The sequence below is a fragment of the Oryctolagus cuniculus genome, chromosome 6, assembly GCF_964237555.1.
Source record: "Oryctolagus cuniculus chromosome 6, mOryCun1.1, whole genome shotgun sequence".
NCBI classification, from domain to species: Eukaryota; Metazoa; Chordata; class Mammalia; order Lagomorpha; family Leporidae; genus Oryctolagus; species Oryctolagus cuniculus.
Window position 1 is genome coordinate 129995253 of NC_091437.1, and position 18695 is coordinate 130013947.

Genomic DNA, 18695 nt, shown 5'->3' on the forward strand with positions numbered 1-18695 from the left:
ACCTCAATCTAGGTTGGCTTTTTACTGTATTTTGCCTAATCCTTGCATGGTATCCTTATTCATTTTAATACTTTCAAAGGTTTACCTTCTGTTTGTTTATAATTGCTGCTACATCACTTTGTGTGGTCTGCTTAGATTTTCCTCTTACCAACTTGATGTCATGTGCTAAGAATATATTTTGTCCTTTTCCTCCACTATTTAGTTTTGTTCCTTGTCTGGGTAGTATCCTCTTATACACTGGGTGTGAGAGTAAAAAATAGTGAAAAACATTTACAAATTGAATGAAAGTTTTACCTAGATTTATATTTGCAAAGTTGTTTAGTAGTCTGATGAAATACTATCTGGTTTCGGAGATGCAGTTAGTCTTTCTAAATGAATAGGCATTTATGTTGATGTGGAGATTCACAGAATATGAATAAAAACTTAAACTTTAAATTTTAAAATGAATTCAATAACAGCCATACTGCATTATATGTGCATGCTGCATACCACACACACACACACACACACACACGCACCTCTAGTTTACAGTAAATGGCCAGGCAAACAATAGCCTGAACTGTAATCATATCAAAAGTGCCTGGTGGTCGTGGACATTTAGCTTAGTTGTTACAATGCCAGCATCCGTGTTAGAGCACTTGAGTTTGATGCCTGTCTCCAGTTCCAAATTCCAACTTCCTGTTAATACACACCCTGGATGGCAGCTGGTGATGACTCAAGTACTTGGGTCCCTGCAACCCACATTGGAGACCTGGATAGAATTCCTGGTTCCTGGCTCCAGTGTGGTGCAGCCCCACCCATTACAGGCATGCGGGGAGTGAACCAGCAGATGGGAATTCTCTCTGTCTTTCTTTCTATATCTTAAATAAACGAACTTTAAAAATAAAAATGAAAAGTGACTAATGTTTCAGGGTGTGTCAGGCTACCAAAGCTCTTAAAAACTTGAGTCCAGACAGATAAGGGTTAGCCATCACCATACACCCAGGCAAATGGACTTTTTATCCTTAAAAGTGATTCTAGGTGACAATCATATCTTTCATTTTATTGAAAGCTGAAACTAGTGTTATGTTGTCAAATTGCATCAGCCATGTTTATACCTAACGCTTAGAGGCTATCACTATTTTAGGAGACAGCCCGATGACCAACAGAAGAAAATCTCATCCTTAGGAGGCTCTTTCTGGGAGCACACTAGGTCCCTGGGAGAGAGAGAAGTGTCCCAAGGATTCCCTACCAAGGCTTGTTATTTTTTTCTTCATTCTGATGGGTCTGAAATTGAACAGTTAGTTAGTTACTTCTTTGATAAAAATGGTGGTCACTGTACTAAGCAAGTTCTTTGGCTTCTATTTATTCATCTATAAATGGGATCACACTTCTGACTTAATCAGATTGTTGGATCTCTGTAAAAGTCAGAACAAAACCTGATACATAATAGGAACTCCACGTTCCTGGCTCTTTCTGGCTTTATCTTTTGGCATTCAGTTCTGGGCTGGTCTCCATTCCTGCCCTCTTTATCACCTATTTACATATCCTTCAGCAAATATAGGGCCAGAGATCATGTTGCAACCCCGCACAAAGATCAGTGTTTCTCTTTAGAGCTTTAAGATACCCCCCGGGTCACCTAAAGTCTGCTTGTCACAGCCATGACTCCTACAATCCCCACAGCTCTCACTTGTGCTGTAAAAGTTTGTCCTATGTTGGGATAGGATACATCAGGACCTATTTGGATTCAATAGAATTTAAAACCATCTACATCTTACTTCTAAACTGACTAATAATTTGGTAATCAAGCCAAAACATTTATTCTAATCATCATGAGTGCTAATGACTTCCAGTGGCTTGAACGATAATGTTTTGATCAATTTGCAGTAAGGCTCTTTTAGTAGAAAATTTCAGAATAGAAATGTTGAAAAACAGACTGCAGTAGATATAATAAAATTATACTTGGAATGGATTTGACATATTCTCTCACTCAGTTTTTCATTTATATAGATGACTCTGAACACCAGAGAGGTTAGGTAAATTTTCCAGGGTCATTCAATGAATTAAATCAGGAGCTGTGGCTAGAGCTTTAGTAGTCTGCTTCGGAGTGTTTTTTGTATGTTTGTTTTTCCCCTCCTCCCTCTGGACTCCATTGTCTCTTGGAAATAGATGCTTTCTAGCTGGTTGGGTACATAGGGCAAATCAAGTAGTAGAACATGGGTAACTCAATGTCTCTATCCTCAAATTTTCATTATCCTAGCCTTTCCCTCTCATATTCTCTGTCTTATGATCATCAAATATCTAAAAGCTGTATGCCAACACTGTTTTATTTATTCAGAAATACTGTAAGAATATCATAATTAATGATAAAATTATGGAAATGTAGAGTTCATTAGATGTATATGAAGAATATATTAGACTTTATTAGTTGCTGTGGATGGAACCCTGGACAGTATGTACTTTCTGGAATGAGGAAGTTCCCAATCTAGTGGGAGGAATTAGTTTCACAAACAAGTAATTGTAACTCAAATAAATATTACAACTTAATAATGTAAGCAGGATCCATTTGTATGAGTGAAATTGGCAAGAATTTGTCGCTCCCCGTCTTCGTGGAGGAACGACACAGGACCCTGCGCTGTTCTTTCGTCTGCTCGGCCCTCCCCGGGTTTGCTGCTGGTTCTTCCCGGGTTGGCTACTATCCCTTCCACCTCCGTGGAAGGGCAGTTCCCCCTGGCCGCATTCCCCACTTCCGCAGGGGAGCGGCACACCGCCGGCCGGCTCTCTGGGGGCTGCACGGGTTCCCTTAGATGTTCCCCATAGATGTTCCCGGTGCATGCCGTTTCTCTCCTCCTTTATAGTCCTCCTCCGCCAATCCCAACTCGGCTGAGTACGCTGCTCTCCAATCAGGAGCAAGTCCTACAGTTAATTGGTTGAACTGGAGGCAGCTGTGCGGAAGCTGTTTACTTCTCTCCCAGCGCCATATTGTGGGAGAGCAGATGCATAGAATAAGTCCTAATTCCAGTAACAGTCTAGTCCGAGCTGCTCCCCACAGATCCCCCTTTCTTTTTATTTTTTTGGCGTTGATACGCGCCTGTCTTCGGTGTCCCGCAGCACACACTCTGCTGTACTTGCTAGAGTTGCCACAGGCTCTTACAAGTCCTATCAATCAGGAAAACCGAATCCGGGTCCTCTCTTCGCCATTGTGAGGAGGTTTTTAGGCGCTGATGCGTGCCTGTGTTCGGTGCCCTGCAGCGCATGCTCTGCTCTGCCCGCAGGGGACTTACAAGACCTATCAGGCAAACCGAATCCAAGCCTTCTCATTGCCTTATTGTGGGGGAGACTTATTAGTGTTGGTTCGTGCCTATCTTCGGTGACCTGCAGCTCATACTCTGGTCGAGCTTTGCTGGCGCTTACCGCCTTAAATCAGGCAGACCGAATCCAAACCTTCTAATTGCGGTATTGTGGGGAAGCCTTACTGATGTTAATTCGTGCCTGTCTTCGGTGACCTGCGGCGCATAAGCTGCTAGCTGCCCGCAGGTGCTCATCGCCTCACTTGATTAGGCAGACCGAATCCAAGCCTTCTAATTGGCATGTTGAGGGGAGGCCTTATTTTTCTCTATTTCTCTATCTCCGGGCATTCCTACCTCTCCCATTTCACTTCTATCTTCCAGCATTCCCATTTCTCTTTTACTTCACTTCCAAACTTCTGTTTCTCTTATCCCCGCAGCTTCCCAGCACCTCGCCCCGCCGGCGGGTTCCCGGCTCTGCGCCGCTTCAGCCCGCGCGCCTCTCTCATCTGCGCAGCTTCCCGGCTTTGCGCGGCTCGGCTTTGCGCGCTCCGCGGTCTCCACGCTTAACCCTTTCGCGTCTGAACCACAGCCTACGCCAGCCCCGTTCCCTATCTATTCACGCCCCGTGCTCTCTCTGCACGCGGCGGCTTCCGCGAGTAACACAGCGTAGCTTGCGTCTCCGCCACTAGGATTCAATCTAAGTTCCCCGGGCTAGCCTGGCGAATTCAACCCAGCGTACGTCTCCGCCCCACGGTTTGGCTTCCCGTCCTTTGCTCCCCGGGCTAATCAGACGGATCCCAACCTGGCTTACGTCTCAGCTTCTAGTTTCAACTTTTCGCCCCCTATTCCCGGGCTAACTTGAGAACCCCAAAGTGGCTTTCGTTTCCGCCTCGGCCTGCCCCCCGCGGCTTCAATTTCCCTAACATTTTTCTCTACCCGGTATGTTTCCTTAAGTTTTCTTCCAACAATACTCCTCCCTCATTTCTCCTGGCCTCTCCCCACAGTCCGCGTCCGAGTCTGTTTGTTCTAGCTTTCACTTTTGCTTTCGACCTTAGAGATTTCTCCCAGCTTCCCCCCGTAGTCCGTATCCGAATCTATGCCTAGGCTTTCAATAGCTTCTTCCGGCACCCTTTTCGTCCGGCTTTTCCCTAGGCTGTTTGCTAGTCTCTCTCTCCGGTATTTTCCCAGTTCTTCCCGTTTCTTCCCTCCTAAGTTTGCTATCCGTTCTAGGTTTCCTATCCGAGTCACGGCACCATTATGTCGCTCCCCGTCTTCGTGGAGGAACGACACAGGACCCTGCGCTGTTCTTTCGTCTGCTCGGCCCTCCCCGGGTTTGCTGCTGGTTCTTCCCGGGTTGGCTACTATCCCTTCCACCTCCGTGGAAGGGCAGTTCCCCCTGGCCGCATTCCCCACTTCCGCAGGGGAGCGGCACACCGCCGGCCGGCTCTCTGGGGGCTGCACGGGTTCCCTTAGATGTTCCCCATAGATGTTCCCGGTGCATGCCGTTTCTCTCCTCCTTTATAGTCCTCCTCCGCCAATCCCAACTCGGCTGAGTACGCTGCTCTCCAATCAGGAGCAAGTCCTACAGTTAATTGGTTGAACTGGAGGCAGCTGTGCGGAAGCTGTTTACTTCTCTCCCAGCGCCATATTGTGGGAGAGCAGATGCATAGAATAAGTCCTAATTCCAGTAACAGTCTAGTCCGAGCTGCTCCCCACAGAATTCATGGACACTATTTTGGGTACTGTTTCTTTATGTAGAGATGAATATATTAGGGTGTTTATTAAGCAATTATTTTTTCCTCTCTCTCCCATCCCATCCCATTAAACATGAATTATATTAATAGTAGTTAACCTTATATTTCACATTTAATTTGCAGAATGTTCAAATGGAACATTCAGTTGGAAAAAGAAAAGATGTCACTCAAAGGTGGACAGAGATGTTTCTGCATTTTTTTGTGTGTGTGTGAGAGAGTTTGCATGTTTTCAGTTGTGTGAGGGATTGCTCTGTCACAGTGGGTGGAAGCACACTTTTGCTATGAATTTAGAGGTCAGAAATGTTAAAGCAGGTGTGTTTGAGTGCCAAGTTGAGAAGTGTTGGACAGTGATGACTGCACAGTGGCAAATGAATGGAGTTGGACTTGCATTTCCCAGAGCTCCCTGAGCTATATGTTTAGAATTGTGTGAGACTGAAAGGCTGAGTGAAAAGGCAGCCCTTGTGCTATGCAGCAAGGATGAGGGCACCATTGCAGCTTCGACACACTGCAGCTGATCCTCAGACTCACTGTGTCACCTACATGTTTACAATGTTGCTGGTTTCCGCTGGGCCATCTCCTCTCTCAATTTCACCTCATTTTGGGCCAGACACAGGGGCAGCTCCAAGGCGAGGGGGACCAACTTCTACTACAGATTGTCCATACAAGTCATAGAGGTTGCAAAGGGCAGCCAATCCACAGACACAAACTCTGTCCTCATTCTCCCCCTCTTTACCCATGGTTTTTCTTTCTCATTATCTGCTGTGCTATAGTCCCCAATTTGGTATTTGTAAATCCGTTATTCCTTGTCATTCATTGTGGTTCCGTCTCTTTGAAGGAACCCTTTCTGATCCAAATGAAGACCTTGATATTTGTGGTGTTTAAATTTTACATTTTTCAGTTAGAGACCTTCACCTTAACTATCTGGTTCTATTTAGATGTTGATTCTGGCATCAATATTTTTCATTTTCTTTTGCTTTGTGTCTGCTGTAAATTTGATGAACATGTCATTTATATTTTTATCCATGATATATGATTATGTAAAAATACTACTAATTTGATAATTTATATAACCATAATGATCACTTCATTCAGTGAATATTTCTTTATCTTTTCCATGAAGACTAATGAGAGAATTTGTCAAAAATTCTGATTATGTTCAGATAGGCTATTTTTACCATACTTTTATGATTTCACAGGCTACTAATTCTGTCTGTGAGATTAAAAAGTTACTTTCACTTAAATGAGAAAGCCAATCCTGTGCCCTAGTGACTTGTTTATCTGTTGTTTATCCTGTTATGATTTTTACTTGAAACTTGCTCAGGAATTAACATCAAGTTCACTGGTGCATGGTTTGTGCAGACTGCACTTCTGTTTCTCTCCTTACCTATTTGAAAATTGAACTGGCATTATCTCTAGGTTTCAAAAGCTTTTTGCATCAAAATGAACTTTTGTGTTAATCCTATTTTTCCAAGAACTTCTTAAAGTCTCCTCATATACCTTAAATATCCTGGAATCTTTCCCAGCAACAAACATCACCGCCAATACATTTCCCTTCCGATTTCAGAAATGTATTTTCTTTAAAACAAGTGACTTTAACTTACTTAGAATATTGGAACATCATTTCAAATTTTTTTTTCATACTGCCTGAGCTTACTGATATTAATTGTATCCTTTTTAGTCTGAACATGATTTTCTTTTCCAGAAAAGAAAAATGTAAATTTGGAGTTGAAAGATTTGCTTTTCTCTGTAAACCAAGAGTTTCTTTTTGATCAGTCTACTCTTCCAACATTGTGGGGAACGTGCTCCTTTTATGTTATAATTTTGGTAACAATATTTGCTCAATGTTAATGCAAAAATTCCATGAGCTGCACTGAAAGATATGATTACTTTCATTGATATATTTTCCTTCCTTGAACACCAAATACATTCTTCTTTAAATTTAAATCCATCTATGAGATTTATGATATGAACTCTTCTGGTATCAAAACATTTCTATTTCCTGAACAATGTGATAAAAATAAAATTTAATAAAAATGGTTTAAAGAAAATTGGGAAGGTTATAATTTTGATTTCAGAAATGTCTAGCAATAACTAAAAACTGTTGGAAAAGAATAAATTTTGTGGAACTATAAATAAATATATATTAATTACCTTTTAAAGATTAGTGCTCTCAGAATGAGATAAAATGTGAAAGTTTCCATAGCTTGCCTTCTCCGCGTCTGCACTCATCTGTCCAGGCTTTCTAGACAGGAAGTGCTGTGGTTTTCCCAAACTTGTCTGTGTCAAGTATCACCTGGGTTTCTCTTTAAACATTACAGATTTCCAGCACCCTTCCTTGGAAATTCTAGTTCTCTAACTTCAGGCTAAGCTTAGGATTCTGTGTTTTACAAGCAGTCCAGATGATTTTATTACCAGGTCAACTGGGAAACATTGGATAAATTCATTCCCTTAAAATCAGCCTGACGTGTGTGAATTAAGGGTCTAAGACTTACCAACTTTATGAGTTCAGACCCATTATTTAAATCTTTAAAATCATTTTCTGGGGTTGGCACTGTGGTATAGAAGTTTAAGCCTCCATCCGCAGAGTCTGCATCCTATATAGGTGCCAGTCTGAGTCCTGGGTGCTCCACTTCTGATCCAGCTCCCTGCTAATGCACCTGGGAAAGCAGAGGAAGACAGCCCAAGTATTTGGGCTCCTGCACCCATGTGGGAGACCCAGAACAAGCTCCTGGCTCCTGATTTTGGCCAGGTCCAGCCCTGGCCATTGTAGCCATTTGGGGAGTGAATGAGCGGGTGGAAGATTTTCTCTCTCTCTCTCCTTCTCTCTCTGTATCTCTCCTTCCAAATAAATAAATAAATAAATATTAAAAATTAAAATACAGCATGTTGGACATTAAAGTTTTAAAAAAGTCTCCTCATCTCTAAAGGATAAATGTTCATGTCTACCAGTGATTTTTCTGTGAATTCAGTTATATAAAATACAAAAGTATAACTATACCTTCTGTATTTTGTATTATCCATTGTGCTATTACTAATTGAAAACTTGGAATTTTTCTAAATGTTTCATATTTACCATTGATGGAAGAGAAAATATAAAAATTCTGAAACACTATCAAGCCTTATTTCTCAGGGTAAATAGCAGTAGAGTCAATTATCCATTTCTGATGCATTTGAAACATAAAGGCTCACATTTAGAAGATTGAGAAATCAATGTTAGTATCTTTTATATTCGAGGCAACACCACACTTGTTATATTTCCATCCTACTAAAAACAAAATAAAACAATTTTGTTAGATTCTTTTTATCTTTCACATTTTTTAAAGTCTATAGGATGGGGCTGGCACTGTGACATAGCAGATAAAGCTGCCGCCTACAGTTCTGGCATCCCATATGGGCACCGGTTCGAGTCCTGGCTACTCCACTTCCCATCCCACTCTCTGCCAAGGCCTGGGAAGGCAGTAGAAGATGGCCCAAATGCTTGGGCCCCTGCACCCCCATGGGAGACCCTGAAGAAGCTCCTGGCTCCTGGGTTTGAATCGGCACAGCTCCGGCCATTGTTGCCAAGTGAGGAGTGAACCAGCAGATGGAAGACCTCTCTCTCTCTCTCTCTCTCTCTCTGCCTCTCCTCTCTTTGTGTAACTCTGACTTTCAAATAAATAAATAACTCTTTAAAAGAGTCTATAGGAAGTCTTGATGCTCACAAACTTTTAAAAATATTGACTCTCAGAGTGTGGGCCTTGGCCCGGCAGCATCAGCATGATCTGGGAACTCTAGAAAGCAAATCCTCAGCCCCTGCCCAGACCAATAAATCAGAAACTGGTGGGGCGAGACACTGCAATTTCGATTTGAAGAAGGCCTCAGGGTGATTTTACAAGCTTACATTTGAGAACCACCCATCTACATCCCACTTCTGATTCAAAAATTTTGCCATCCTCATTGATTGCTCATTTTTTGCCCTGCTCACATTCAATATGGGGGGGGGGTCTTAAAAAATGTCTATTATGGAAAACTATGCATGGTTTTCACTTTTTTCTAGGCATTTGGAAGGTGGAATACAAGCAGAAGCCATGCTACTGCTTCTCTAGCGTGGCAGAGAGATATGGATTTTGACAGATAAAAGCTTTTGTAGTGGTCTCAGGGAGGTTTTTAGAATCACCTGCTTTAATGCTGGAATTTTTGCAGCTCCCTCTGAAATTCCCAGAACCTCTTGACTCTCTGAAATTTAGTTATGAACCTGAGAACAAGTTGGCAGCAGCTTTCTCTGATCTTCGTTACTCTAACCTTACCAATTATTTTATTGTGCTTAATTCATTTGTATAAATCCCTTCTTGCCTGAAATACCTAGAGTGGTTTCTGTTTTTCTGATCTAACGCTGATCATTCTTCTGCTCAACTTCCCATTTTATTGAGAGTTAAATTCCTTAGATAACTACAGAGCTCTACACATTCTGGCCCCCGTTCTTCTCTGATATCACCCCCCTTTTTTTCTTCTGTACGAACTCTGCTCCTGCCAGACTGGCTCTTCTGCTATTTGTTAGACCAGCTGAGTCTTCTCCCAGGTCTGTGCCTTTCTACTTTCCATGCCATTTGCCCAGGGTGCCTCTCCTGCAGAGGCTTCCCAGCTTACTCTCTCACCTTCAGTTCTTTGCCCAAATGGAATTTTTTAACCCCCTGACCCTCAGCACATGTTATTTGAAGTAGTGGAATTATTTACATGTACACTATGAGAAAATATAGAACCAGGAAAGGAAAAGAAATTCATCTAAAACTCATGTTTTTAAACATTTATTTATTAATTTGTTTTTAATTGGAAGTGGCAAGGGAGTGAAGAAAGAGCTAGAGAAAGAAACAGAGAGAGAGAGAGAGAGAGAGAGAGAGGAAAGAGGTTCCACTAGCTAATTGAGTACCCAGATGCCTGCAACAGTTTTGTTTTTAATTGGAAGTGGCAAGGGAGTGAAGAAAGAGCTAGAGAAAGAAACAGAGAGAGAGAGAGAGAGAGAGAGAGAGAGAGAGGAAAGAGGTTCCACTAGCTAATTGAGTACCCAGATGCCTGCAACAGTCAAGATGGGCCAGGATGAAGCCAGGAACCTTCTCTCTTATCCAGGTGTTCCACCTGAGTGACAGGGACAGAAGTACTGGAGCCATCACCTGCTGCCTCCCAGGGTGAGCCTCAGCAGCAAGCGGAAGTCCTAAGTGTAGGCTCGCATTCTGATAGGGTATGCAGGCATCCCAAGTGATGATTTAACCCTTGTACCAAATGCCTGCCCCTGTCTCCTGGTTTTTCAAATGTTAAAGCTAACAGTTGTCTCATTCAACATGCCTAGAAAAGCACCTTGGAAAGAGTGGGTGGTTACTTCTCTCCATGCAAGTTCTATTAGGACTGGCTGACAATGAAGAAGTCCACAGGGGTGGAGTGACCGCTTGGCAGGTTTCACGATTTATTATGTACTTCAGGAACAGAACTGCAGAATCAGTTCAGAAAAAGACAAATTCCAGTTTTTACAGAAATGAATCTTGTAATCTAACTACTGCTAATTCTAGTAAAGTCTTTCAGGACAGCCTGCATATGTCTTCTTATCAGCACGTTGTAATGCTAGACTTACCTCATGTAAAATTGTTCAGCTCCTTGACTCTTAGCTCATAGTATGCAGTATTCATATATTTAATTACAGTTAGGAAGTAATGGAAAAAAGAAATTTGCATTTACGAAAAGTAATGAAGGAAAAGTAATATGGCAACAATGCTCTGAAAGTTCTCTTCAATCTCCTTTGAGGCTGTATTGATTATCTTCCCTAATGGATGGCTGTAGAGGAGTGGTAAGATGAACAATTTTATATAGAAATTTTCCAATTTTGAACATACAGACTAAAAATAAATCAGCTGGAGCCAGAGTCACATTGAAAAGTTTTGGCAGAGCTAACCACCAATGCAAAGTGGATGTAGACGTCTCTGTGACCTGAGCTATTCAGCCACACGATTGTGATCTGCCTTAAAGAAAACAATGAAATCTTGAGGAACAAAAATAAGATAACTCTTGAGAAGTGGATGGAACAGCTCAGGAGCCCATGTGGTGGGAAATTGCAACAGAACACAAAGGGCAAAATTGCTCTTTATCCAATTTACTTGTTAGTGAAAAACAATGGAACAATGGGAAATGTGTGGAGTCTTTGCTACAAGAAATCTGAAGAGACAGAATTGAAGGTTAAAGTTATGGGCACAGTACTTCTGGAAATGGGCTTCATGTAATATCTGAGCTTAGACAGAGGAAAAGCATGCTTAGTTAATTTTGTTGTTTTTGTTGTTTTCTGTACACCCTAAATGACAGATTTACTTTTTCCCTAAGGTCCCATGGTGACAGTAGAGGGCATTTTAAATTTCTCTACTTCCACAGTACATTTCTGCTTTAGATTTGGCAAACAACTGCTAACTCTACCTTTTTTTCTCTAGTTTTGCAAATGCAAACTGATCATGACCTCCCTAATAAAAATCATTCAATAAAAGAGTCTTCCAAGAGTTTAGGCCAAAAAAATTTACCTGCAATGGGAGAAAATTCAGGCAGGCCATGGTCTTTCTAACATAAATTACCTGAACATAATGGCACAATGTTTACATAATGTTGAGGAGAGAAATTTGTGGCCAAAGAAATTTATATCTAGTTACATTGTTGTCAGGTTGTCAAAGTAACACAAATAGAAAGATTTGCATATAGTCAAATATATTTCACTTATCCTTTGTGGAGTTACTCAAAATATATCTTGTTAGATGAGAAATGAACCAAAATAAGAAGTGTAAGAATTAAAAAGTTGCAAATGAACTGACTTACAGTAAGCATTACAACCACATCAATAGAGGCCAAAATATAGCATTTATAAAAATGGTTAAAATATGTAACTCAAAGGCAAAAGTTATCAAAATACAAGGAGTAATTATCAGGCAAGGTGATTATCCCTTATCTGAAATACTTAGGATCAAAAATGTTTTGGATTTTGGATATTTTTGGGTTTAGGAATATTTGCACATATATATATGTCTTGGGGATGGGGCCCAAATGTAAACATGAAATTCACGTATATTTTATATACACATATACATCTTGTACATGTAGCCTGAATGTGCAGGAGACAGAGTTTCAAGGTGTGGAATTTTCCGTTGGTGGCATCACGTTGGAACTAAAGCAGTTTCAGATTTTGAAGCATTTCAAATTTCAGATTTTCTGATTAGGGATGCTCAGCCTTAGATACACCCCTATTTGATCAGTTAAATTTGAAAATTAGTCACTAAAGGGATTACTAACTATATAAAATTGATTTAGTATATACATCTGCATGTACATCTGATTTTGTGTGGTAAGTATGGAAAATATTTCACCTTCTTTTCAAGGTGACTCATGGAATATTTATAAAACCAATCACATGATGGATAACAAAAAAAGCCTTATGAAATTCTCCAAAACAATTTAAATAGATCATAGTCTTTAAACCACAATAAAACAAAATTTCTGATTTGCCAATATTTTGTCATTTAAATATTCTTTTAAATAGCCCCTAAAATTGTAGTTAATGGATGCTTTACAGATTATCGGCGGAGAGAACACAGCATTAAATCTGAGATTTTCCCAGAGTAATACTGAGAGAAAAATATCAGATTTTTAAAAATGTTTTCATAATTAAAGAGGCAAGAATAAAAGTAACTATAGACCTCATAACTTTTGTCATAGTTCCCCATCCCAGCCTTCTTCCTGCCCCACCCCTCCCGGCCTCTACCATACAGAAAGTTTATACTAATGTACGTCATCAACAGCAAGTATCAGAGTATCTGTTTTATCACACTCTTACCACTTTTGTTTTCATTTTGAATTACTACTTATTTGAGAAATTTAATAAAGTGTTTGGTTACACATGGGGTTAAAGAATTTTTATACTGTTTATAGGCATTCACATATCTACTGTTATAGCTTGGCTTTTATGAGAAAGGGATTATAAATTTATCAGAACAGCCACTATAATTTTGAGGAAGAATAATAATGTAAGGGATTCATGCTACTGGATTAATCAGTGCAGATCTGGCCTGAGTATACACAGATCATCAGAAAAGATAACAAGCCCTGTAATAGACTGTTCAAGGTTTGTTTCAAGGAATACAAGGATGAATTTCCTCCTTTCTAGGCACAAAAATGTATTATATTTCCCATCCTATCCTGCAGTTAGATGAGGCCACATGCTTGAATTATTGTCAAGGGAATTCACCATCTCCCACAGTAAAACTTCCCATGGCAGTGTGGGGCTCTCTCTGGTTCTCTCCTTTCTTTTCTTTTCTTTTCTTTTCTTTTTTTTTTTTTTTTTTGACAGGCAGAGAGGCAGAGTGGACAGTGAGAGAGAGAGAGACAGAGAGAAAAGTCTTCTTTTGCCGTTGGTTCACCCTCCAATGGCTGCTGCGGCGGGTGCCCTGCACCGCGCCTATCTGAAGGCAGGAGCCAGGTGCTTCTCCTGGTCTCCCATGGGGTGCAGAGCCCAAGCACTTGGGCCATCCTCCACTGCACTCCCTGGCCACAGCAGAGAGCTGGCCTGGAAGAGGGGCAACTGGGACAGAATCCGTTACCCCGACCAGGACTAGAACCCGGTGTGCTGGCGCCGCAGGCGGAGAATTAGCCTATTGAGCCGTGGCGCCGGCCACTGGTTCTCTCCCTTTTGCTAGTTTGGGGGCAGATCAGCACTGACATTTTGTAAGCACATGGTGAAGAATCTCAGCATGGAAATCCTGGATTCCTGAACTCCTGCGTGGAGGAAAATCATCAGGCAATCAACAAAAGTATTTTGAATTTGATGTAATCATCTACTATGCTAATCCATTAATATTTTGACGTTTTACGGCAACTAGCCTGCTACAACTAATGTAAATTTTCATTTATGCATATAGAGACAAACTTACTTCAGTAAAATATAGGATTATAGTGCTTATTAATTTGTAGCTTCTGTGAACCTGTTTTGTGTAGCATCTGACATAAATTAAATGGATAATGTACTAAGAATAATTATTGTTATTATTATTACTAGTAACTTCACATATTTCAGATCAATTGTGAAAATCTGACTTCAAAAAGTGGTGGTGGATTACATGTCTTAAAAAGTTTTAGTTAGGTCTCTAACTCAGTCATTGCATATTATATTAAAGAATAAGGATAGTGTGTGATGTGTTGATTGAGAACAAGTGTCTGGTGTCTGCCTGCTTGAGTTCACATCGAGCCCTGCCTTTTTCCAGATGTGTGATAACAATCAAGACCCAACACAGAGATTTAAGACAAATGATTATGAAAGGAATGATGATGTATAAACTGCTTGTATTCACTCCTGGTAAGACTTTAAAATTGGTAAAATTGGAGAGTATACCAATTTGTGTATGTGTATCAAAAGCCCTAAAAATTTCCATAATTGTATTGTACCAATGTAGCTTCAAGGAATTTACATTAAATAGATAATCATGAAAAGTCTACACCGTATGCATAATAATGCTCACGGTAGCATTATTTTTAGCATGAATGACCTGAAAACAAACTAAATGTGTAACAAGGGGAATTGGTTGAAAAAGCGTGGGCACATTTGTCACATGTACTCCATAGTGACTCAGTACAGGATTTTAGCATCGCATAGGCCTGGGTGTGATTTCTCTCTACTTTAACCACTTATTATCTGGGTGAATTTAAATAAACTACTGAACATCTACTTCCGTTTCCTTACATATAAAGTGGGTCTCATAATAGCACATGTCTGTCTTGCAAGGTTGCTGAGTGCTGAGATAATTTAAAGCACTGGATGCAAAGTAGATGGTGGCTGTTGTGATCAGTGTTTGAGGTATTAGAAAATAATCACACACGTTATAATGGGCCATATGTGAGAAGGACATCTAATGGAGCAGGCCACCTGTCAGCAGGCACTGGCTGGGAATCGATTCTTTCCTGTCTGCACTCCTCACATCTGATGTGGCAGCAAGTCCTCTCCTTGGGGTAATGTCTGCCTCTAGCAGTGGCAAATCTCCACTGCTCCAGACTTGCTTCAGGCCACCGTCACCTCCTGCTTGGACAGCTGTGGCGGTCTCCTGGCCGGCCTCTGCATCACCTCTTTTCCTCCTCGAGCCCATCATCTTCCATCACCTTACAGTGGAGAACTCCTAAACCCTAAGTCAGACTTCTTCATTGCCCTGCTGGAAACCCTTTAGTCTTCCCATGGCAGCCGGAACATAATCTACACTGCGCATCTCTGACTCCTCAGCTTTATTTTCCTCCACTGGTGTCTCTAATTCACCACATTTTAGAAGCATCCCCACCTTAGGGCCTGACCTTGGAGATGTTCCCTTTGCTTTGATTACTCTTTCCTGAGACTTAGTCTAAACTCAGCAGTCCCATCTTCAGAGAGGCCTTCAGATCTGCCCCCACTGAGGCTTCCAGGAGTACTTCCTGTTTACCCTACTTCACCTTCTTCATAACACTTGTCTTATTTAACTTGCTTATGCGCCTTTTCCCACATTAGAAGAATGTTTTGTTTCTTGAGGAGAGGCTCTGTTTCTCAGGTCAGCACTATGACCTAAGCATCCAGGACTTTCTTGAAGCACAGTGGCCTGCCCAGGAAGTATTGTTGACTGCATTGTCCCCAGCTGTGGGCATGCTTTGGAAAAATGAAAGAAAGGGACTTCATTGTTTACCTTACACGTGGTGTTACTGCACCTTTTTGTAACAAAACAGCAGTGATTATTGGTGGAGATGGAATTAAGGATACTTTAAAACTTTTTATTTGCAATTTCCACATTTCATATATTTCTCCAATAAACTAATTTTTTAGATGCAGAAAGTTTAAATTTCAATTTTGCATCTTCATATATTCCCAGATGGCAATTGGCAATAAGAATATACACTCAGGTAGCCATGCTTAAGCAATGGGTGATGATTAAGAATTATGATGTCAATGATGATAATAAACATGATTCTCAGGAAATAGGAATGGAATGCCTGATTATGACACGGTTTGTAAGAAGATTACTCGTTTTCTTTTTTCATGTTTTTGTTGTTCTTTACTTGTTTCTCAAAATAAATAATATTTTCTGTCTAGAGTTGACAATATATCACTGTGAAATTTCCAGTGAGGCCCTTAAACATACCTAGAAATAGACAGAATGCTCAGAGTTGAAAGTACGGCTGTCATCTTGAGATGAAAGAGGAGACGCCAGATTTAGAAAAGTATTCTGAAATGTTGAGACTACAAGACGTGGTTATTTCATAAAAACAGCTGAGGACATAATCTGCTTGTGAAAGGTTCCATGGGATCCTAACAAGTTTCCTAGTGCTTTCATTTAATAGACTTTGTTAATCCCACTGCTAGCTCTACTATTATCTCCTCTTTCATTCTTAAAACATTTGTTTTGGAGGGGGACTTACACTGCCCCAAATACTTAGACAGGAATGATGACAGACACACTTACTTTTCAGAGCAAACAACCAACCTGGAGATCGTGAAGTAAGGTCTCAGGACACTGAGCAAAACTAGACTAACATTATCAAGTAGGAAGCGAAGCTGAATTTCTATTTAACTCTAGTAAAATTTCTATTTTGGAAGAGTCCACATGTGTAAAGGCATGCATTGTGCTCAATTCATCTGTGTTCAGCTTCGGTCTACGTTTAATGTTTTGTCCCATTGTTTCTTATTCGCAGGGGGTCAAGTTTGTGTGGGTGCAGAGTAAAAGGTGATTTTTCTGGGAGCAATTGCCCCAGGGTTCAGCAATTCATAGCATCACAGTCTGTGTCTTTCCCCCCATTTTAAAATTTAGCTTTGCTGTTATTTCTTTGACCTGCCTCCACTCCGTTTCAGATTTGTATACTCGTGTTTCATGTATCAGTGATGATTCCAATTACACGCTAGGTAACAAGAGTTTAATAAAATGTGGCAATAAATTGTGGAAAGACATCATGCATGTGAAAAAAATGTATTAAGAAATGTGTTCCAGGTAGAGCTTCCAGTATTAAATGACTAATCACTTCCACACACACACACACATGCACACACACACACAGTGAAGGTTTTATTTAGTGGAACTTGGTCTGTCAAAACTAAAGGGCTAAGCAGTGCCTTGCAAGCAGACCTCTAGCCTGTCCGAAGCATGTGACAGCTGCTTCTTTTTACAGACAACTTTTTAGATGGCCTTCGGTAGCCCTGCAGCTGAAAGCAAGTAGGGTATCTTGTTCAAAGCTCACATGATTTTTTTTTAATGGCAAATGGTAATAAAAGCAATAGGTAATAATTTATATTCAGTACAACCTAGCAGTCAAATGATGTGGAATTGAATGGAGGCTCGTCCCTTTATTAGAAATGTGAACTTAAGAACATTTTTTTTTAACATGCGTCGATTCTTTATTGGAAAAACAGGGATAGTATTATTGAGACATTGTGAAAGTTCACTACTACTAAAAAATGAATGTAAAATACTTAGCTCAATGAAGGACACAGAGTCAGCATTCAGTAACAATGCTATTGTAAGAAGAGAGTCAAACTTGAAGGCTTGGATGGGCATGAAGGTTCCCAAGACAAGAAAATAGGTTATGTGGAGGCAGAGAGCTTGTGTCTCTTGGCTTTTTATGTCTTTGTCTACTGGTTGTAGGGGATGAGAGCTGCTCCTCCAGCAGCTGTAGAACCACTGAAGTGTCGACTCCGCACACTTCACCTTCAGGAAGAACTGCCCTGTAGCACCTGTCTCAGTCACAGCTTCTGGAGACGGGAATCCTGAGTGTAACCATTTCTGTCAGTTTCCTTTTCAAAGTGAGCATCTGGGAAGTGGTTGGTAAGGGACTTCAGCCTCAGGAAGATTCTGAGACCCCATAAAGGAGCTAACCGTGCTGCCTGTGCTTTGTCTGTCATGGAAGGTGTTAGAGCAGAGGCCATGTGGGCTGTGGCCTTGGGGATCCCATCCGTTTCTCCTGCGTGACTTGAAGAAAACCCCTAACTTCCCTGCATCTATGTCCATCTATGTAAAAATGCCAGAAGCAGTACATTACAGTGCAGTGGTGAGGATTCAAGAGCGCATCTTTCAAAATGCCCAGGACATTCAATAAAAGCTTGTTCGTGGTATATGTTGATGATGTGTTGAGAATACAATCTGAAGTTAGATGGTAAGGCTAGAACTGAGGCTTCATACGTTTATAAAAGAGTTAAACTTTGTCTTCAGGGAAGTAACATACACAAAAAGTTACCCATTATTGCAGTTTAAGAGGCAAGAAAGCAAGGGTGAAAAGCAGACAAACAGAGGCTACATTTTCTTCATGAATGGATGGGTAAGAAACAAGACTGTGGCATGATAATTGAAATCAGAATCACTTGTTACACAAATTATTAGATCTTGTTCCAATAGTAGTTAAAGTCTGAAGATGAATCATTTTTAAAAAACAGCTTGAATAGGCAAGGATTTGGGGACTTTGCTTTTCTTTCTTCTCATGAGTAATGTCTAAAACCAGCAAACATTTGTGGAGTGCTTACTCCGCATGTGTGTTACATGGGTGCATTATCACTTATGTAGTTTTCACAACCACCCCATAAAGGAGACAGTACCACTCATATCATTTTACAGGGAAAATGAGCATTTTTCACTGTACTTTTCCAGAGAAAGGTTGAGGTCTTCTTTTTCCTCGTGGTTTA

General features: G+C 40.7%; 1 pseudogene; it reads right to left on the reverse strand.

The window, feature by feature from the left end:
* The window catches only part of LOC100341253 (zinc finger protein 42 homolog), a 100406-nt pseudogene that overhangs the window by 38209 nt on the left and 43502 nt on the right, over positions 1-18695 (reverse strand).